General features: G+C 44.0%; 1 long non-coding RNA gene across 1 annotated transcript in view; it reads left to right on the top strand.

Annotated features, from left to right (window-relative positions):
• Positions 1 to 17,295, top strand: part of LOC148781676 (uncharacterized) — an 82,994-nt gene extending 65,699 nt beyond the window's left edge. The window contains exon 2 of the long non-coding RNA XR_016056810.1: positions 17,051 to 17,295. This is a non-coding gene — a long non-coding RNA (uncharacterized LOC148781676). The remainder of the gene's footprint in view (positions 1 to 17,050) is intronic.
• Positions 17,296 to 23,800: the final 6,505 nt, after the last annotated feature.

Raw genomic sequence — 23,800 nt, 5'->3', positions numbered from 1 at the left:
CAAGAGGCTCCAGGAGAATGGGAAGAAGGTGGTCAGGCCACAACAGATGAACTTGAGGAAATAAATCTTGGATATGAAGCAGATCCCAGACCCACTTTCATTTCAGCGAATATGTCTCTAGGAGAAAAAGAGGATTTCACCACCTTCTTGAAAGCAAACCGAGACGTCTTTGCTTGACACTATCATGAGATGCCTGGGTTAGACCCTCAAGTAGTAATTCACCATCTCGGCATCCATCCAACTATCAAACCAGTCAAACAGAAGTCGAGAAGGTTCAACCCTGACCTTGAGATGCAAATAGATGCAGAGATAACCAAACTTAGACAAGCAGGTTTCATCCGTGAAGTCAAATACCCGAAATGGCTAGCAAATGTCGTTTCGGTAAAGAAAAAGATGGTCAAATCAGAGTGTGTATTGATTTTCACGATTTGAACACCGCCTGTTCTAAGGATGACTTCATGTTGCCTTCATCGAGATTCTCATCGATTCTATAGCTCACTGTCAGATCTTTTCCTTCATGGATGGATACTCCAGATATAATCAATTAAGAATGGCGCCCAAAGATGAAGAGGTCACCGCATTCTTAACTTCAAAAGGGGTCTCTGTTACACAATGATGCCATTTGGATTATAGAATGCTGGGGCCACATATCAGAGAGCAATGATGACCATTTTCAAAGACATGATACACAAAGAGGTGGAGTGTTATGCAGATGGCTTGGTGGTAAAATCTGAAGAGAAGGATGCTCACATGAAGGACCTTGAAAAAGCATTTGAGCGACTACGTCTTCATCAACTTAAAATGAACCCACTGAAATGCGCTTTTGGCATGCGCTCAGAAAAATTCTTGGGGTTCATCATTAGCGATCGAGGGCTTCCCCATGCATGGAGTATGCATGCCTTCTCCTTCTCTTATAGACCACCTCCCCGTGCATGGAGTATGCATGCCCTCTCCTTCTTCTATTATGGACCCCTCTCTCCATGAGGCTAGGTGACAAAGCTCAGTCATCATCCTTCCAAGGTAGAAACTGACAAAGCCAGGGTGGAACCTACCAGAGACTTTAGCTCGCCTAGCCGGCATGACCAGACCTTCGAGATTGGCTAATAGAACCTGCCCTCGACTGGACTCGGTAGACGAGACCAATAGTATTACTCTGATCGCCAAAAGTAAACCTAGTGTAGTAGAAAATAAACGTCGCCAAAAAAATCTATTTTCTCCCTAAAGTCTCAATGAACAGACCCACGAACAATGCATCCCTACGTCTGAGCAGCCTTGTTACACCATTACGTTAATCTCCTTAGCGTTCACGTGGCCTTGTGGCTAGGAAGGAAAAAAGTAAAATCCGAAGTAAACTTTCCAAATGATTGTCCTTCTTGCTTCTCTTGAAGCACAATCTTCGGTGGGGCAAACTGTTTGAACATATTTTTCATCACCTTGGTCCCTGGTAGGAAGCAAGTCAATAAAGCCTACAAAACAGTGGACAATTTTTGACAGTCTCAGAATGTCCCTAGAATTTCTCAATATCATCATCAACACTTTAAAAGACCACCTGCCAAGTTTCATCACGATCAAACATGTTTAAGGCAGTGAACACAAAGAAACAGAGTTTAAAAAATTGGCCTCTATCACCCTGAAACGGACCTTACAATTGGAGTTATATTTTCGGTGTGTCAAATCTCTACAAGATCACTGTCATTGGATCCGGCATGGTCAAAAACCTTTATGGGCCAAGTTTCGACTTGATCAGACACTCCAGAACAAAGATATGAGCGAAACATTGAAACAGGATAGGTCGCGCACTATTCTCGTATGGCCTCACTGCACCAAAACACTATTAAAGGTGGCTATTTATGCAGTCACGGGCAGTTACTTTTGGGGCCCGTAACTCACTGGTTCCAAATTGGATCGCTTCCAAATTTGGTGAGCTTATTCGTCTCATCAAGACGAACAATTCGATATGTGGCACACCCCGAGACGATATCCGAGCAGGGAGAAAAGCTAGAGATAAGTTGTCGATCCATGAAGAAGTTGTAGAAAATTCTGCAGCAACACGACTCACTCGATGAACCAAATCACGATGCTTGCGTAACGGATCGACACAAAACCAATTCTATTGTGTACATAAGGTTCAGAGCTATCATTGGACCAAACCGCGTACATTATGGACGGTCAGATTTCATGCACGAAGCCGACGAAATTACTAAAATTTCAGCCACCAGATTCTAGATTTCGGCCCACTCAAAAGATGTGAAATCGTCGTTCGGGCTCCAAATCGCATTCCAATTGTTGCCACGCCATCGTGATGACATGCTTAGTGTGTTGTGACGAAGAATCACAGAAAAACATTAAGGAAAGACCGCACTATCGATCTAAAGTTTTCAAGACTCAAATAAATTTCAAGTCTCGTGATCATGACTAAAAAACATGATTCATGACTCGAAGTTTGTATCAAAACAATCGCCATGTCGAGCCCTATAAGAAAATAATAATCTTTCGATCAAACGGACATCAGAACAACCTCAGGTCAACAACGGAAGATCACGCAAGTTCTCGAGCAGCCACAGGGATTGTTTTGAAGTTCCACACTTTGTTAGGCAAGGGTAAAACAGTCTTTTTGTACCCTTTTTTAGAATTTCTTTTAATTTAATTAAATCTTAATTTTCAGCAATTAGGTCTAATTTTGATCAATCCACCGATGTTTAGGCACAACTCTATATAAACAGGTACTGCCTCATTGTAAAAAAAAACGATGCAAGCCCTTGGTCTTCAGCTGATTTTTGAGAAGATTGAATAGAAATTTTGATTCCTTGCTTGAGCCTGTGAGTACGTCTTGGAGAGAGAGAGAGAAGAGAGCAGAAAAGGGTCGGTACCGTTCAGGTAGGCAACTTTCTCTCTCTCCTCCTCTCTCTCTTCACTCTCTTCTCTCTCTTCTCTCTTTTCTCTCTCTTCTTTCTCTCAGACTTCTCTCTCTTCTCTCTCTTATTTCTCTCAATCTTATCTCTCTTCTCTCCTCCTCTCTTCTCTCTTCTCTCTCTTTCTTTCTCTCTCTTCATCAATCAATCGATGAGACCTAGTGTCGATTGGTTTTCTCTCTCTTCTTTTGTCAGTCGATAAGAGATAGTGTCGGTTAGTCTTCTCTCTCTTCGTTTGTCAATCAACAAGACTTAGCGCTGGTTGGTTTCCTCTCTCTTCATCTATCAATCGACGAGACTTAGCACCGATTGATTTTCTCTTTCTTCCTCTATCAGTCAGCGAGACTTAGCACCAGTTGGTTTCCTCTCTCTTCGTCTATTAGTCATCGAGACCTAGCACCAGTTGGTTTTCCTCTCTCTTCCTCCACCAGTCAGCGAGGCCTAGCATCGGTTGTCTTTTCTCTCTCTATCAATCGGCGAGACCTAGCACCAGTTGGTCTTGTCCCTTCTCTTCTTCTACCAACTGGCGAGATCTAGCGTCGGTTGGCCTTCTCTCTCGTCTTCTGTCAACTGGTGAGACCTAGCACCAGCTGGCTTCTCTCTCTTCTTCTATCAATTAGTGAGACTTAACGCCAGTTGGTTCTTTTCTTCTCTCTCTCATCTTCTGAGACAGTCGGCAATGTTTAGCACCGGCTACATCTTCTCTCCCTTCTTCGCCCTCCTTTTTTCCTCCTTCTCTCTCCTTATGTATGTTCCCTTCTTCTTTTTAACCCCTACTCTGCTGCTCCCTCGTTTGCCCAAGAGGGATCGAGGTTAGCATCTCATGCCAGTCCCGTCGTCTAGCTATAATGTTGTTAAGCCATGTTCGCTTCGCCCGCTTTACAACCACGACAGACCGACCATTGTGCCTAGCTAATCGATATCGACAATAACGTCTAGTATCGATCCTGCGAGCCGATCTCAATTGTCCTGCCCATTTCACCTCCATGTTATGTCAATTATTCACCAGCACAAGAGAGAGAAAACATGGACGGCGATGGGGTTCCACCATCCATGACATAGGAGAAGAGACAAGAGAGACAACATGGACGGCGATGGGGTTCCGCTATCCATGATATAGGAGAAGAGATAAGAGAGAGAAAATATGGACGATGATGGGGTTCCGTCGTCCATGACATAAGAGAAGAGACAAGAGAGAGAAAATATGGACGACGATGGGGTTCTGCCATCCATGACATAGAAGAAGAGACAAGAGAGAGAAAACATGGACGACGATGGGGTTCCGACGTCCATGACATAAGAGAAGAGACTAAAGAGAGAAAACATGGACGGTGATGGGATTCTGTCGTCCATGACATATGAGAAGAGACAAGAGAGAGAAAACATGGACAGTGATGGGGTTCTGTCGTCTATGACATAAGAGAAGAGACAAGAGAGAGAAAACATGGACGGCGATGGAGTTCTGCCATCCATGACATAGGAGAAGAGAAGAGAGAGAAAACATGGTTGGCGATGGGGTTCCACCGTCCATGACAGAGGAAAAGAGTAGGGGAACTTGGACAGAGGCTCAACCCGCCACTCGGGTTAAGGCTCGACTCACTGTTTATGTTCCAAGAGTAGAAGGATATCATACCCGGTGATAGGCTCCGTCGGGCATGAATGGGAAGAGAGAGAAAGAAGAGACAAGGGAGAAAGAAGGAAGAGAGAGATTAAAAAAGGGAGGAAAGATAAAGGAAAGATAGAGGAGAGAGAAGGAAAGTGAATAAAGAAGATCAAGAAAGAGAGAGGAATGAGAAAGAGAGAAGAGAGGAGGAGAGATAAAGAGAGAGAGATAGAAGAGGAGAGAGAAAGAGATAGAAGAGGAGAGAGAAAGAGATAGACGAGAAGAGGAGAGAGAAAAAGAGATAGACGAGAAGAGGAGAAAGATAAAGAGAGAAAGAGAGAATAGAGGAGGAGAGCGAAAGTTACCTTCATCAAAGGGTACGAGACTTTTTCTTCTCTCTTCTCTCTTTAAGACTTTTAATGTGAAAATCTCAAATTTTATTCATGAGATTGGAAATTGAGGGTTCCTTTTATAATTAGCTTTAGCATTTATTTATAGAATTGCGCCCAAACATGGGTGGATGCCCAAAATCTAGCCTAGTTGATGATAATTACAATTTATTTGAATTAAATAAAATCTAAAAATGGGTGCAAAATGACTACCCTTGCCCTACAATATATGAAATTCCAAAACAGTCCCTATTGCTGCCCTAGAATATGCGTGATTTTCCATGGATGGTTCGGGGTTGCCCCAGCTTCTGTTTAGCTGAAAGATAATTGCTTTCTTGTTGGGCTTGGCATAACGATCGCTTAGATCTTGAAAACTTCTTATCGATAGTGTGTTTATATTTTTTCTTTGGTTTCTTCATTGAATTTCACTAAGAATTCATGATCACATTGCAACAAACACAGCTCGATTTCGTGGCCGAACGAAGATTTCGTCATCTTAAGTTTTTGGCCGGATCTTGAAATTCGATGACCGAAATCTGCAGCAACTTTGATGCCTTCATGTGTCAAATCCAACAGTTCATCATACACAGGTTTTGGACCATGCATAGCCTCAGTCCTTACGTACATAATGTAGTTGTTTTCGGGTCAATCGGGTACATCAGTGGCGTGATATGGCCGCTCGAGCGTGGCATGTTGCTGCTGAATTTTCTGCAATTGTCTTCACGAATTACCAACTTCTCTCTAGTTTTTCTCCTTGCTCGAGCATTTTCATGAGGCGTGCTACATATCAAAATGCTCGTCTCCACGAGACGAGCACACTCACAAAATTTGAGTGCGATCCGACTCGAACCAAATGAGATACGGCTCTCCGAAGTTGCTGCATGTGATTGTGCAAACCAGTCTCCTTTAATAGAGATTGATGAAGGGAGGCTGCACGGGAATAGCGTGCAGCCTATCCCTTTTTAATGTTTCACCCATAACTTCCTATTAGAACGTCTGTTTAACCTGAAACTTGATCGGTAAAGGTTTTTTACTGTGCCGGATCTAATGACAGTGGTCCCACAGCTGTTTAACATATAGAGTTCTAGTTATAGGGTCTGTTTTAGGGTGTTAGAGGCTGATTTTTTTGAAATTATTTCTTTGTCTACACTGTCTTGAACATCTCGAATTACAGTGAAACTTGGCAAGTACCCTTTTGGAGTGCTTAAGAAGATTTTAACCCATTCTGGGGCAATTCTGAGACTGCTAGCCAAACGAATGTGGTACCCACACCTCGGGGTCGAGATCCTCACCCGGGTAAGAAGGGGCGGAGAAAGCAAAGAGATCCTCAGGGGTAAGGTCACCCCTTTCGACTCCCTCAGCGCCCAGTCAAGGCGGGTCCCTTCCCTCTCCTCCCTTCCCAGCATGACCTCACCCCTAGGTCGGTCCTCCTCGCCAAGAGAGGTTAATACACCCTTGTGAGGACCATTCAGGGTATACCCTGTCAGGGGAAGAAACCTTAAAGTAACATGTCGTAAAAGCAATCTCAAAGGCAAGACTTTAAAACACACCTCACTATAGTATATATATATATACTCTAAGAAAAAAAAATTTATATATATATATATATATATATATATATATATATATATATATATATATATATATATATATATATATATATATACACACATTCTTGCAACAAGGGCTAAGCATGAAGCAAGAAAAAAATGGGCGATTATCAATTCATGCAATGAGGCGGTTACAACAAAGAATAAGGAAAGGGGCGAGCATTCCTTGCACCCACAAAAGAGGTCAAGAACCTCTTTAAACTTCATTCTTAACTTGCTCGCATGTCGCAAGGCCTTATCCCTCTGCTCCTTGAGCTCGAAAATACTCTTGGCAACTGTGTCTGCCAAATCACGAATCGACAACTTCTCAGAGCCCAGTCGCTCCAATGACCGAGAATGTTGGTGCACCATCTCCTGCCTCAAGAGGCGCTGAGATTTCAAGGAGGCCACGCGAGTTTGATGCTCCCCTATCTCATCCTCCGCAACCTGAATCTCATCAGAGAGACTAGCAATCTCCTCTGTGAGACGATCCTAGTTAGAGATGTGTTGGGCCCTCGATCGCTCATACTTCTCCCTGGCCACACGCTGGCTGGCTAAACATTTATCAAAGATGACCAAGCGTTCCTCATAGGACGCTCGCAAATCGGTTTTGCACACATGAGTTGCAAAACCCCAATCTGAAAGGTCCCCTAGCAGCCTATCAAGATGGTCGTAGATTTCCTCGCCAATATGCATAGCTCGCGGGCCACTGGCACAGATTCTAAAGGCCTCTATCCTTCCCTTGAGATCCGAGAAAGGACACCCCTTTGTCATCTGAAGGCCCGAGCGTAGCATCCCCCTCAACATCAGGGCCTTGTCATTTGGGGGTGATGAGGAAGGAATTGCCGCACCGACTACGCTGAGAGGAGGGGCTTCAAGGATGGGGTCCCTTACGATAAGGGTTAGGGATGCTCTTGAGGGGGCTGAAGGTTCAAGTGAAGCCTCCCCCACTTGTGCCCTCAGGACTGGCGACTCTGAGGTAGGCACCGCCGTTGACCTTGACAAAGGGGCTCCAAGAACGATCGTTCTTCCACCTCCGCTGCCAAAGTAGTCAGGGCAGAGGTTGTAGGATGCGAGGAAGGTGTGACGAGGTCACCAGAAAAAGGCGATGCCTCGGCCCTGGCTCTTGAAGAAAGCCTCCCAATTGACCGTTCGAACTAGATGAGGGTGGACTTGGTCCTCTGTTTGAAGCCGCGACCGCTCTTGAGGTCAGGGCAGGTGTCGTGGAGGCTAGAGTCGGTGCTATACGGGCTTCCACCCACGTGCATTTCACAAGTGGGGCCGCTGAGGATGTGTTCGAAGTAGACGAACCCCCCTTGCTCACACGAGGTCCTTTCACCAAAGCTGGGAGGACGGGTTTCACTTTCTTCACCCCTTTTCTCTTCCTTCCCCCTTTTTTCTGTCCCCCTCTCTCAGAGGGATTCTCACCGGCTTCACAGCCGCAGGAATGCTTATCTTGACCCTGTCACCAAGATCAGGGTGTGACCCGCTTCGCCTTGGGGTAGTCAACCATCACGCAGGTCGTTCTTCACTGCCAAGGACAACACCTTCCGTCGTCCCCACAAATAGGAGGCCAAGGTCATCAAAGAAAGACTTTGTCTCACCCCGTGGCGATAAATATTCCACTCCTACCTCATCCTTATTCAAGGAGCAGGGTCTGGCGAGCACTTTCCAGATGGCGGGTTAATAATCTAGCTTGCAAACCTAGGGAAAGGGAGGGGGAGTGAGGCACTTCCCAGCCCTACAGTTCAGGGGAGAGCAATTGATCACCTGCCAAGGGTGATCTAGACGGTAGTATACGCGGCCGACAGCATCCCAACATCACCGGTATTCATCGATTACACAACCCACCCAGCCATAGTGAGGAATCATGAATTTGTTCGACCCTAAGAGAACGAGACAAGTCTCCCACTCCATCCTCAGATCAAGGTTGGTCCAGGTCTTGTGACTCGTTACTGGAGCCTTGGGGTCGTGTGATTCCCCCTTTTTTCCATATTTCTTCTCGAAGGATATGGGGGCGCAACATCCCTGCTCTAGGCCATGCTGACGTGCAAAGTAGTGGGGGAAATAGCCCTCTAACTTCTTGTCGCCTATGCCCATGTATGGGAGAGTGCAGCCCTGTACGCTTACAAGGCACATAGCTTCCTTTGTATCCATGATCGCCCAATTTAGTTACTTTCCGAAGCCATCAAGGAAGACCATATCAGAGGGTCCACCCACCGGAAAAGGGCTGCTGTTAGTAAAGAAAGAAGCATTGGTCACGAGCCTGCGAGCTTCCCCCGATTCCTTAGGCACAACCTTCATCCCCGCAATCTTTAACATATGAGGGCAGGTAGCTTCCTCTCGACTACCGCTTATCTCATATGACCCCAGGAAATATGCCGAAAGGCACCCGAATATGTAGTGGACCGGGAAGCTTGTGGTAAAATGCCCCGGAAAGCGGTAGTCCACAAGGGCCTCAGACCCGGTTTCCTTCAAGGGAGCCTTTCCTCAAGCAATAGTCCCCAGCCAATGGAAGATGCTGCATAAAATAGGCTGAGCTAGCACGAAGCCAGTCCCTCGACCATCATGCAGGCCATATAAAAGCAATCGAGCTGAGTGAAGTAACCCCTTGAGCTCAAAAAAGCAAACTTGCACAGAAAAAGGACCAAAATACGCAGTCAGGTACACCTCGTCCCACCCCTTGCATCTGGGAGGGGTGACTGCCTTCTTCGAGGCCTTAATGGCCTCCGCCACTAGTGTGTCGTCATTCCACAAGATGCTCAAATTAATGTCTTCGTCGTCCTAACAGTTGTTGTGGAAGTAATCCCTCCATGCACCAAAGTGCACCCCGCTAGATTTGAGCTTGGACTCCGAAAGCAAGAGCTGATAAATCTCAAAAAGTTCACTATGGCAAGATGGAGCCAGCCTGCCCCTGATGCGTCGATTGCCGAATATAGCCAGATTTCTTGGTACGAACTCTTCATACTCCTCCCCTAATAGGGGAAGGCTGCCCACAAAGTACAAATCCAGAAGGGTGATTCCGGCTTCACCACCCTCCAATTGTTAGTCTTGGGACACCATGTCTCCAACAAAGCCTTGACGGTATTAAGACAACGATTGCAATAGCCCACTGAGCACTGACACGCCATGGCTAGCCCGCAATCCTTCAAGGTTTTGATGAAAGAGCCAAGGACGTCAATCATCCAAGTGCTGTACCCTGCCACAAATTAGTGCTCTCCCTCAAAATGAAGAGCATCGGAGGCCCATTGAAGGTCGGGCTTAGCCAACATCCCCTTTCCCAGCGTGGGCATATCCTATTTGGAAGGAAAATTCTTGTGCCAAGCATGATTGAGTGGTACATCGTCCCTCTAGATAAGAGGCTCCTCGTCGTCGCCCTCATATGTGCCAAGTTTGGTGCTTTCTCCCGCATAGGTGATGCTGGAGGGCTATTTTATCTCCCAAGTAGGTTCAATGTTTATAAGCGAGGTTCCCCTCACCAAGGAAACGACCGTTTAAGAATCAAGTCTCAGCTCTCTTGCACGGGGCAACTAGTTCACGTCAAGAATGTTCACTGCAATGAAACAAAAGAAAGCGGGGTGAGCAACTCAGATCTTGCCGCTCAACTAGCAACGAGAGAAAAAAAAACCTTACCAGGGGAAGGGGCAGCGCTTGTGTTGGCCATCACTGTCGACAGACAACTCTGCTTGAAGAAGACAAGGGAAGAGACACAGGCAGAAGATGGAAAGGAAATTAGGGCTCACAATTTAAAGGTGAACTCCTGCACATCCCTTCTTATAAGAGCCAAAGAGGGGAGATCGCACATCCTGGAAAACCGTCGAAGCAACGCGTGTCCCAATTACGGGAGGGCACGAGCAGCACACGAAGCGAAGCATCACGTTAAAATAGGAGCATAAAAGCACAACCGACACATGAACTGAAGCATCACACGAGCAAAACGTCACACGACTCAAAGACACGAAAGTACAACGGCACGTAAAGCATCATGCCACACATGCGCAAGATCACGCTTCGTCGTGAGGTAGTGTTGAGGACACATAATCAAGATGTCATACAACGCCAACACTCATTTAGCATTTACTGTTATGCATGCGTGATGCAACTCATCAAAAACGGCTCACCTACCGCCGTCAAAATGCTGCTCAGGTATGCAACTCTTCCCCTCTAGGCCAGTACAAATCCCAGGCCCACTCAAAAGCTCAGTGAGAACTCATGAATCACCACAATCAACAGGCAAGTGAACTTCGTTCCTTTTTTAGTCCATACGCACAGGACCCACTGTAATCCCTTAAAAAAAAAAATGCGAGGTCCATGCAAAAATCAGAAATGATGCATACCCCAAGGGTTAGGATGAAAACCCGCAAGAGCATCCCAACCACCGAGTTACATCGAGCGACAGCTGCCCCACGGGAGCAACGAGCGTCCCATCGGCCATTTCTTATCCTCATCATCAGTGAGGATAAGAACTGAGCTAAGGAAAATCAAGGTGAAGTAAACCGATGGAAAAAAAAAAAAAAAAAAAGAAGAGCGGGGTGAACGCACAGGCCAAGGTGCATAACACAAAGAGGGAGAATTCAATGCGAAGGAGGATTTTATTTCATGACCAAAAACAAAGATTAAAAGATTATTGTTACGATAAAATATGTAACTTCAAGAAAAAATTACATCCATCCTGAAATAAATCCACCCCTTGTAAGAGCTTCTCCACCTTCTCATAGCGGTGGTGCCTTCTAAGAGGTCACATCCATCTCTTCAAGCAAGACTTGAAGAAAGCAAGGAGAATCTTTTCCTTCTGTGTATCCTCGAATGAGGGCGAAGGGCCAGAACTTGGTTACCTAAGCAGAAACAAGCAAAAGCCCGAAAAACAAGGGCCTTGCTCCATGTATCAACAGTTCGCTCAAACACCGAACCAACAAGCCGACCCGATCCTCTGATTGGTCGGCCATCTCCAAAAATGATGACGGGCTAACCACCGCCCTAGCAATTTACCATCATACCTAAAAAGTTATGTTGGGATTTAGGGTGGCTGACCCTCCACATCTTACACACAGCCGCAGACCTTACACCATGGATTTCGTACAAATAGAGGGGCTCTGAGTCATAAGCTCGCCATCTAGCACGGATCCACTATTGCCTTCAGCTGGGTCGAACATCTTCACCCGGACGCCTAATGCTCGAACGTGCCTCAAAAGCTGGGACCTGATAGCTAGCCCCAACATAGGACATGGCCTCTCGGTGAAACACAAAAGAAAGAAAAGTCTCCGTGTATCCTCCACCAACAGGAGATGCAAGCAAGGAACTTTACAAAGAGAAGGGTAAGAACTGCCCTAACGCTCCCTGGCCTAGGCTCTTTTTATAGAGGCCATAGGCTCATCATTAAAGATTGCCGCTTCTTGAGTAACACGTCGCCCAACCACACTGACACATGTCATCACAACGGCACCTCGTTCGATTGCCATTTAAACCTTCTAACGCCTCACCTCCCAGGTGTCACTCTCAAAGAGTTATTGTTGAATTTTTTGCCGCCCCGCTGCCAATCAGTCATCATCAACGGATCGCACAACAAATCTCTCCCGCCGCCCCGTCTTCCAAGTGTCACTTTCTCTTACCCTGCACGGACACATCCCGCCTAAGTCACAAGCCACCCCCGCGGGCATCATCACCCTTACCCTATGCGGACACATCCCTCCGAGGTCACAAGCCCCCCCCACGGGCATCAACACTCTTACCCTAAGCAGACACATCCCACCTGGATCACAAGCTGCCCCTGTGGGCATCAACACTCTTACCCTGCATTGACACATCCCGCCTGAGTCACAAGCTACCGTCGCGGGTATCAACATTCTTACTCTACGCAGACACATCCCGCCTGGGTCACAAGCCGCCCCTATGGGCATCAACACTCTACCTTGCGCAAACGCATCCTGCCGGGGTCACAAGTGGCTCTCGCTTGCATCAAAACTCTACCCTACGCGGACACATCCCGCTTGGGTCACCAGCCGCCCCCGCAGGCATCAACACTCTACCCTGCACAGACACATCCCGTCAAGTTCACAAGCTACCCTCGTGCACATCAACACTTTAGCCTACGCAGACACATCCCATGCATAAGCGGCCCCGTGGGCATCAACCCTCTACCTAGTACGTACACATTCCGCCTGGGTCACATGACATTCCCCTCAGGGCAACACATCACTCCACGTGGACACACCCCGACTGGGTCACCAGTCATCACATCAACCGGCAACTAAGCCGCACCTTCATACCACATCCGCAAGGTTCACTGTTCTAGTGAGCCCCTCAAAAAAGAAAAAAAGTTGGGCGCAATGGTAACCATCGCGAGTAAAAGAAAAAGAGCTACATAGGGACATAGCCACCAAGGCTATGGGTAAAATCGCTCAAAAACAAAGAAAATGGGCATGAAAAAAAACCCACAAGGGCACCGTGAGTACAACTGACAGGCAGGCATAGCCACGAAGCCACGAGTAAAAGAGTCCTGAAATAAAGAGGACCGCGCATGGCGAAAACCTGCAAGGAAATCAAAAGGGCGGACATGATCTCGAAGTCACGGGTAAAAATGCCTCAATAAAAGGACTTGGTGAAAACCACTCTCGTGGTTCCACTTCCACCTAATTCAAGTGAAAGCTCGCATGGGCCCTTGAACCAACTCTACATTCTAGCCCCTGCGCTAACTCTAAATTCCAGCCCATGTGCCAACTCTAAATTCCAACCCCTGTGCCAACTCTAAATTCTGGCCCATGTGCCAACTCTAAATTCTGACCCATGTGCCAACTCTAAATTTCGGCCCCTGTGCCTTCCCTAAATTCTCCGACCCCTGTGCCAACTCTAAATTCCAGCCTCTGTGACACCTTTAAATTTCTGGCCCCTGTGCCAACTCTAAATTTTGGCCCCTGAAGCAACTCTAAATTTCGGCCCCTGCACCAACTCTAAATTCCAGCCCCTGTGCCATCCAAAAAATTCCAGCCCCTGTGCCATCTCTAAATTCTCCAGCCATGTGCCAACTCTAAATTTCTACCCCTGTGCCACCTCTAAATTTTCGGCCCCTGTGCCACCCTTTTAAATTTTCAACCCCTATGCCACCTTTTAAAATTCCGTCCCCAGGGCCCTTCACCAACATCAATCACCGACATTCAGGGTGAAATCTTCTCAACAAAGAGACCGCCTCAAAACCCCTCCTTATTAAGCCCAGACTTTTCAGGATAGGCCTACTAAAAGCCCTCGACAGGAGCTGATAGGATGGGAGCCAAAGAGATACCCTACATGTCAAAACAAACCCACCACCAGGAGTTTCCATTGATAAGGGATAACGTCAACAAAAAAAGGCACCCGCCAACTAGAGGGCCAAATCTTTTTAGACAGGTTGGGATAACGCCCTCAAAAGGCACCTGCTAGCTCCCCTTTTTTTTAGTCAGGTTGGGATAATGCCCTCAAAAGGCACCTGTCGGTTCCCCTTTTTTTTAGCCAAGTTGGGATAACGCGCTCAAAAGGCACTCGCTGACTCCCCTTTTTTAGCCAGGCTGGGATAACGCCCTCAAAGGCACATGCCGGCTCCCCTATTTTTTAGAAAGGTTGGGATAGCACCCTCAAAAGGAACCTGTCGGCTCCCTTTTTTACCAGCCAGATTGGGATAACGCCCGCAGAAAAGGCACCCACCAGTTGGAGCACTAGGAGTTCTCGTTGATACGGAGTTGTAATGTGACAACCTAAACTTTTCCCGACTGTGTAGAGGGCCAACGCCAGCTGTGTCTCTGACATGCATGAGTTGAGTATGCCACTTGTTGAATGCCTGCTGATGTAAGTGCCACCTATCCAGATTTTAAGTCTTTTGATGACACTTGGACGACCACCCCAAACTTAAGAGTACATAAGCCTCTTCTCTCACCCACGTCACTCATTCCTACCTCATTTCTCTCTCTCTCTAAGACACAAGATTAGAAGAAGTGACTGTTGGAGGGCAACCATTGTTGGGTGAGTGAGAGTTGTGAGAAGAGGAGTGGAGAAGGCACCATTGTTTTTTAGGTAAGCGGATCATCATTGCATAGTAGTCGTAAGGATGCATGGGAATTTATGCAAGTGAAATAAGCAAGGAAAATGTATTGTGATGTAGAAAATCTTTACACCTTTTTCACTAAAATTTGGGAGTTTTAATCTATAATGAAAGTGGATGATAAGACTGAATGTATGATTCTTAAATTATGTGAGAAATTCATGTTATGTGTGTACATTGTGAGTGAATGGTTGTTATCATGTTCCTCACCATGAAATGAAGGCCAAGGAATATGTTCTTGAGATATGTCATATGCCACTGTGAGATTCCAAGAACATATGTGTTCTTGAAAGAGACTTTGAGCAGCCAAACGGGGTCCGATTGACCTCAAACTACACCATTGAGAAGATCTATGAGTCTAGTAAAATGTTTGTTTTTGGCCACTATTGAAATTCTTTATGAAAATGAAGTTATGTTTCCAAATGGGAAAGTATATCACTATTGACTATATTCCTGGATTTTTGCACGAATACCACTGTGGTCAGTGATTTTAACTAACCAAATGACGTTCATTTTTTTCCAAACTACAGCCATTTGAAGGATATTTGAATGGCTAAAGCTTTCATGTAGAAACTATTATGAAATTCCTTTTAGGTTGAATGTTATACTTCATTTTATGAAGGTATGTCATTGTAGGCAGTGTTGATAACTTTCAGAACTATCACCTTGTCTGACACAAATCTTTGAACCACCAAATGGAATCCAAATGCTTTCAAATTTTCCTTGTTAGAAATATATACATCTTGGCTTAAACTTTTATTACGAAACTATCGCAATTTGCCTTACAGTTTGAAAGTTATATTCATATGAAGCAGGATACGTCGCTATCTACTATACACAGCAGGGGGCAGCTAGTTAACCCTCACCTCCTTGAACCTTTAAGAGGTCAAACAGCATCCCAATTTCTACAAACATTCCCATTTAGAGATAGGTGGTTAGGGTACAAAATTGGTTTTGGAACCATTTTCAAACTCTAAATAATCCAAGAGTTACAACCCTAATTGTGAGAGCATGTCATTGCCCTTAATGGCAGAAAATTGAGCGATAATGCTTAACTGAAATAATGTTACTGTTACTATGATACTATCATTGTGATATTGTTCAAGTGTGATGTGCCACTACGAAAATGTGATATTACTATTATAATGATGAATACCTACTGTGTGAATGATGGTATCATTCTATTTATGTGATATGTGAATGGATACCTACAGTGTGAATGATGGTATCATGTTGTTTATGTGATATGTGAATCGATACCTACTGTGTGAATGATTGTAACATGCTATTTATGTGATATGTGAATGGATACCTACTGTGTGAATGATTGTATCACATTGTTTGTGTGATATGTGAATGGATACCTATTGTGTGAATGATGGTATCATATTATTTATGTGATATGCGAATGGATACCTACTATGTGAATGATGATATCATACTATTTATGTGATATATGAATGGATACCTATTGTGTCAATTATGGTATCATGTTGTTTATGTGATATGTAAATGAATACCTATTGTGTGAATGATCGTATCATGCTGCCTATGTGATATGTGAATGGATACTTGCTATGTGAATGATCGTATCATGCTACCTATGTAATATGTGAATGGGCACCTACTATGTGAATGATGGTGCTAGCAGCTGCCTATTGGGAAGGGTGCCTACTGTGTGAATGATGGTTCCGGTAGCTGCGATGCTTGTGTGTTATTGAATAGGCACCTATTGTGTGAATGATGGTGTTGGCAGCTGCCTGTTGGGAAGGGTACCTATTGTGTGAATGATGGTGTTGGTAGCTGCCTGTTGGGAAGGGTACCTATTGTGTGAATGATGGTGTCGCAGCTGTGATCTTCCCCCGACTCCCCAAGATAGGACGGGACTCAGGATGTGAGAGTTAGGAGGGTCGCACCTCCGAGATCTATATAGGCACTACGTATTGGGTCACCTAATGGCAGTGTAACGCTCTCTCACCAGAAAGGCATAAGGAGAGGGTCGTGTCTGACAAGGTCGTTGCCTATCGAAACCCCAAAGCGCGCTAAGAATTGTGTGCGTGAGTGAGGATATTACGAAGTGGATTTACCCACTTGTCATTGTCCACCCTTCTGAGTGAGGTTAGAAGTCCCAAGTTCAGGATTGGCTTAACATGATCGATGTGGCTTTTACTTCAAGAGTAATTAGATCTGTTTGCCTATCTTATTTAAGCTTTCTGCATGAACTTTGAACTGTATCTGTGATCTGTTGCCCTTATTTCTTTGATTTTAAGTGAGGTGATTGTGACTTATGCATTATATATTGAACTGCCTTTATCACATTATTCTTAGAGTGTTGAATAACATGTTGATGGACTTTATTCGATACATGTGTATATATACGTACATATGTGCATTGCATAATGTTATCACTATCATGCTAGCTGGAATGTAATGGTTTAGATATGCTTACTGGGCTTTTAGCTCATTCCATCCTATTTTCATAACTGTAGAGTGAACGGGGGTAGCAGTTTGGGGGTCTGAAGCCTGAGATTAAGAAGTTTTAAGAAGTCGTCCTCCGAAGACGTTCACAGTATGATTTGGTGGTCTCAGCAACATGATGTATACATCCTTTTGTGTATTTTGGGGCAGTAGTGCCTTGAAGAAATTGTAAAGACTTTTGATAATGAATGAATGAAATGGTTGTACCTTTTGGATTGATATTTGTTGATGAATGGATTTATTCTAGTTTTCTTTCGTGATTTTCTCTAGATTCTGTATTTTTATGTGTTGAGCCACTCCCACCTCAGTGATGTTCGCGACCTCCGGTCGTGAGCTCGCACTCTATCGCCCTCCGACATGGGTCAAGGAGCGGGGTCGTGACATGTAAGCCCCCACAAGGCAGTCTATCAGCACGATCTCCCAGAAAATATATTATGGTTGAACTCAAAGGATGCCCCTCAACAAGGCATCGATATGCTAGAAACCACTTTGGTCAGCCCTCGGTCAAGTGAAAATGTCATGTCCTTGACCCTGACCCCCCGTTGGACTCGATGGAGGATGACCGGGTGCGAATTCATGATCTCGATGTAGCGTATGTCACTCAGATCGGAGTGAACTCAACGCTTTAATAATGCGGTAAATGGAGAAAACCATGGAAAAAAAATAAACCAATCAACAAAAGGGAGATGAACATAGAAAATCCCATACACCAAAACCTACTATATAAAATTCTTCAAAAATATTACACTTCAGTTGGGACATCTGAGCCCAATATTACACATATCCATAATGAACAAAAACTCAGGGCTATACTGCCCAAACACAAACAAGATCTAAGCACCTTCTTCAAGAATCTGGCTTCAACTCTCAGCCGCCAAACACGAACTCCAAGCCCCTGAACCTGCCGCTATCAATCTACATGGAGGAAAGAAATAGTGGAATGAGCTATAAAGCCCAGTAAGTAGATCTAGTTACAAAGCATTATTAATAAGTCTATCACAGTATAAATATCTAATAAATCAGGAAACTCATCAGTGTATCAATCATAGGCATCATTTCAGGTATCAAAATTCTCATTTGATCAACACAATAATTATCATTCACATTCACAGTGCAAATAACAGATTTTATCATAAGTAACAGTCCAGAAACCTTTCCTTAATGAACGCCATCATGATACATAACAATCATGCACTTCCCATTGTCATTCATTCATTTATAACCGAACACGGTTCACATATACGTTCTTGTCTTAACATAGTATACTCTTACTTTATCATAAAGCACATTTTCATTTCACAGTAAACAAATGGTCAAGTCATGCAATACCTCAAAGCATACCCCTCACTGACATCAATCACACAGGCAAGCCCTGCAATACTCTCAAACCAGGCACCCTCTCATATCAGTCTTGGTCATGCAATACAAACAAAGCATGCACCTCACTGGCATCAATCACACAAGCAGGCCTTACTATAGTCTCAAGGCAAGCACCCACTCATATCAATGTCTGCTCGTGCGTTACGCCCAAAGCACGCCAAAGAATGCTCATAGCATCCATCATTTCACTTGCATTACCAATGGGTGACCCATTGCGTAGCGATCAATACTATAGTATCATAACATAACAGTACTCACTATCAATGGGTGGCCCATTGCGTAGTGGTCACTATTACAGTATTTCAACAGAGCAGTCAAGCATCAACCTTTCTTGTACCTAGTTAGTAGCTTATGACAGGCAATTCCAGCCTCATTATGCAAGATTTGAGTCTTGTTCACAAATATATAGCTGTCATGAAGCACAATGACACTTAAAATGAAACATCCATCATAATAGGACTATTGAGTGCCACTTACACTTATCAATTAACATTTATGACACTTGTCACATTAGCACTATAGCATTACCGCGTAACAGTTACCGTTGAGCTATCACATGGCATTTGTACTCATTGGTCATCACTTATTACATGGTCACATAGCATTGTTCATATAACAATAGGACCCTTAACATGCAGCATTCCTCATATGAAATTATCATATAATTTTTATGCTTAGCAATTATCACTTGTAACAATTGTCGCTCAGATCGATCAATGAGCAATTCATTTAAAAGAGTGTACAATTTCACTACATTCACCACCAGGGTATTTTCATAGGAAAAAGGCGTCATTATCAAACCGTGAAGGGTTCCAGGGCGATTTCAAAACAAATTTCGAAACTCATTATTTGTATAAAATTTATTTGAACACATTGGGCAGAATTTTAGCATAGAACAATTTATTTCTCAATACAGGCACTAAGCTGAAAATCTTGATTACGAGTGGCAGTGACATACCCCTCTTCTCGAGGGCATAACCCCCAATCTAGGGAGAATTTCCAAATGATCTAAACATGAAACTTCAATTTTAAACATGGATCTTTGAAATGGAGATGGTTTAAAGATGTTTGGATGACATTTGATGGGTCAAAAGCTCAGCACAAAATGAGTAACAGTTGCTGGAATTTCCTGCAACTGTGAACAGTGATATGCCCTCACAATCCGGGGCATAACTCTCAGTCTATAGGGAATTTCAGAAAAAGTTCAACTTGTAACTTGTAGTACACACGTATATCTTTCAAATGACAGTAGTTTGGTAGCTTTCGAACTCCTTTTGGTCAGTCAAAACTAGTGTCAAAAGAGGTAATAGTTGTGAAATCCAGTGAAATCTTCTAACAGTGACATATAGACACAATTTGAAGCATCACTTATCTTTTATGAAGAATTTGGACAAGGTTAGAACATAAACATCATAGTAGACACATGCATGAAACAAATGGCGGTGATTTTAGAGCATTCATATACCATTTGATAGGTCAAACATTTTGTACAAAAGAGCGATAGTCCAGGAATTTTCTGCAACCTCTTAACAGTGACACCCAAACATTTTGAAGCATAAGTTCTAATCCATAGGGAATTTCAAAATGTCATAAATAGGCAAAGTTGAAGGAAACAGCCACATCTTTTGTTGAAAACTGATTTGGGTCTATTCGGACACCATTTGGCCACTGAAGCATTCGATGCAAGAATAGTCATTGTTCTAGAAAATCTCATTCTCGAGCTTAACATGCTTTAAAGAACACTTAATGTTTCACAAACCCATACAAATCTTGATACAAACCGTTTTCATAATAAACTAGTCTTAAAACTAATTTATATCACAAATTTCCACCACTAGCAAGATCATTACATTGCCCAACTATCAGGGCACGTAGAGGCGTAAATCTGGAATTTCAAGCTCATTTTAACCCATTCATACCCAAATGTTTCATCCTATCATTTTTCCCTTTTTTTTTTTTTTTCATCACTTAAATTTGATTCTTACTAAATCAATGGATGTTTGGATGCTAAACCTACTTACTTGATGCTCACAATGCCTCAAAATCTCCCACTAGCTGTCCACTTCAAGCTCCAAGCAATGTCATTCCAACGGCAGCAACAAAGAACTCTAACTTGGGCTCTGGAGAGAGAAAGTATGAGGGGAAAAATGGCAGTGAGATGGAAGGAGAGAGGGCCTTAAGTACCCAGGGAAGGTGGGATCCACGTGGCTCGCATGCACGACGCTGACAAGTGCGGTGTTGACACATACAGCTCTGACAGACACGACACTGACAGTGGTTATGCCTTCCCTCTCCTCTTACGGTACTACTCTCAGCTCATGCACGGCGTTGCTCCTTTGCTGCCTTCACAGACGGCGATAGCCATCTACATGCGTGGCGATGCTCCAAATGGCGCTACACTGGCGAAGACATTCCAATTTTCACATGCGGCATTACTCTTCCGTCTCTCTCTTCACAGCCAGCGATGCACATCCCTATCTTCACGCGCAGCGCTAACCTTTCACTCATGGCACTTTTTCACCCGCGGTGATGACCTTCTCTCACTCTCTTCTTCATCACTTCATAGATGCTTTTTGGGTCTTCTTTCTCTCTCTCTCATCAATTCACAAACGGCGCTGGGTCATAGACGACGCTAAGTTCTTATACATGCACGGTGACTGATTCACCCTTCATCGTCGTGCACATCTCAGGACTGGGAGAAATCGTGGTCCTTACATCATGCCCCCTTTAAAAAGGATTTTGTCCCCAAAATCATGCACATGAAATCAAATAATTGGGGGGAGGGTAACCATATACACATTGCCACCTATTACCACTGTCTACAGCATAAACCTAACTTCTCAACCACTTCAGTCACTACCAGCAAACTATTGATATTAGTCTCTAAATAAGGTCCGGCAATACTCACAAATCGGAACCTTCCAAGCATCAATCATACAATACACTCAAACTCACACCACAGAATCAGAGTCTCAAAACTAGGCCGGCAATACGTTCAAAGCATACTAATCAATCACATATCACAGTATGGTCATGCAATACGCTCAAAGCATGCCAATCAATCACATATCACAGTATGGTCATGCAGTCTGCTCAAAGCATGCCAATCAATCACATATAATAGTATGGTCATACAATATGCTCAAAGCTTGACAATCAATCACACATCACAATATGGTCCTGCAATATGCTCAAAGCATACAAATAAATCACATATCACAGTATGGTCATGCAATACGCTCAAAGCATGTCAATCAATCACATATCATAGTATGGTCATGCAATATGCTCAAAGCATGCCAATCAATCACATATCACAGTATGGTCATGCAATATGCTCAAAGCATGCCAATCAATCACATATCATAGCATGGTCATGCAATACGCTCAAAGCATGCCAATCAATCACATTTCTCAGCATGGTCATGCAATACGCTCAAAGCATGCCAATCAATCACATATCACAGTATGGTCATGTAATACGCTCAAAGTATGCTAATCAATCACATATCATAGTATGTTCATACAATACGCTCAAATCATGCACCACATAATCACAAGGTCAGGCCCTGTAATATGCTCAATGCAGGCACCTCACCGTAATTAATCACAAAGTCAGGCCCTGCAATATGCTCAAAGCAGGCACCTCAGTACAATCACAATATCAGATCCTACAATATGCTCCAAGCAAGCACCCTATCAGTATCAATCATACAGTCAAATCCTGCAATACGCTTAAAGCAGGTACCCTATCAATATCAATCATACAGTCAGGTCCTGTAATACACTCAAAGTAGGTACCCTATCAATATCAATCACATAGTCAGGTCCTGCAATACATTCAAAGTAGGTACCCTATCAATATCAATCACACAGTCAAGTCCTGCAATACGCTCAAAGCAAGTACTCTATCAATATCAATCACACAGTCAGGTCCTACAATACGGTCAAAGTAGGTACCCTACAAGCATCAATCATGGTCATGCAATACGCTCAAAGCATGCACCACATAATCACAAGGTCACGCCCTGTAATACCCTCAAAGCAGGCACCTCATCGATATTAATCACAAAGTCATGCCCTGTAATACGTTCAAAGCAGGCACCTCAGTATAATCACAATATCAGGTCCTGCAATGCACTCAAAGCGGGCACCTTCTCAGTATCAATCACAAAGTCAGGTCCTGCAATACGCTCAAAGCAGGTACCCTACAAGCATCAGTCATGGTCATTCAATACGCTCAAAGCATGTACCACAAAATCGCAAGGTTAGGCCCTACAATGTGCTCAAAGTAGGCACCTTATCAGAATCAATTAGGGTCATGCAATACACTCAAAGCATGCCCAAGAAACCGCTAGCACTCACTACACTCATACTTTGTTTCATACATCAGATTCCATTCATCACACTATTGGCCATAAAGGTCATATCATACAGTACTTATAATTTCAATTACATGGCACATATTAGCCCCCAACTTAAAGGGATAGGGCATACCCCTCAAGTAAAGTTCAACACAGTTATCATACTAAAGGATCTCGAGAAGATCCTTAGTCAATCGCACACAATTTAAGTACAATCAGACAATAAAAGTTCAAATTCTATTATATGTGCCAAAATATAATGCTACTATAATAGTGAGGAGGAAACAAGGTCCAACAACATTTTAGATTTCACATTATAATCAAAACACATTCTAGTTCTCTGAAGTTGAGGCCTTAACTCCTTCCCCGTTGAGTGCAAAGGCTCGACCCTAAGTCTTGGGTTTGGGCTCGTCCTTCAATGTCGGGCAGTCTCTAACCGGGTGGCCCGACTTGCCACAGTTGGAACATACTTTTGCCTTTAGCCAGCACTCGAAAGCCACATGGCCCTGCTTCCCACAAGAGGTACAATGCATGAGCTGGCTCTACATGACGTCGTCGTGGGAGGTCTTTTGGGTCTTGTCATTCCTCTGACATTTTTTTTCTTGTGAATCCCCAGGGAGTGGAGGTCTTGTTCTTCGGTTCTCTTTCCTCAGTCGATATTCATCATAGTCTTTGTCCACCTTCCTAACCAAGTCCACCAATTGAGAAAAGGCCTTAAGATTGGTCGACAAACTCTCCCTCTGATATCGGGCCACAAACCTCTCTCAAACTTGCTTGCCTTCCTAGCCTCAATGTTGATGATATGCGGCGCGTATCAGGATAACTCAGAAAGTTTGGCTACATACTGATCAATAGTTAGATTCCCATGTTGTAACTCTATGAATTCAACTTCCTTCTTTTCCTTTATTGATTCAGGGAAATATTTTTCATTGAAGGCCTCTAAAATTCCTTCCCAAGTATGTACTATCTCATCCTCTTCCAAGGCTTGCTGGACCAAACACCACCAATGTTCGACGT

This window comes from Amborella trichopoda, chromosome 6, assembly GCF_054954075.1.
Source record: "Amborella trichopoda isolate Santa Cruz 75 chromosome 6, AtrichopodaSantaCruz75HAP2 v2.0, whole genome shotgun sequence".
NCBI classification, from domain to species: Eukaryota; Viridiplantae; Streptophyta; class Magnoliopsida; order Amborellales; family Amborellaceae; genus Amborella; species Amborella trichopoda.
This window is presented reverse-complemented; position numbering and strand designations above follow the sequence as displayed.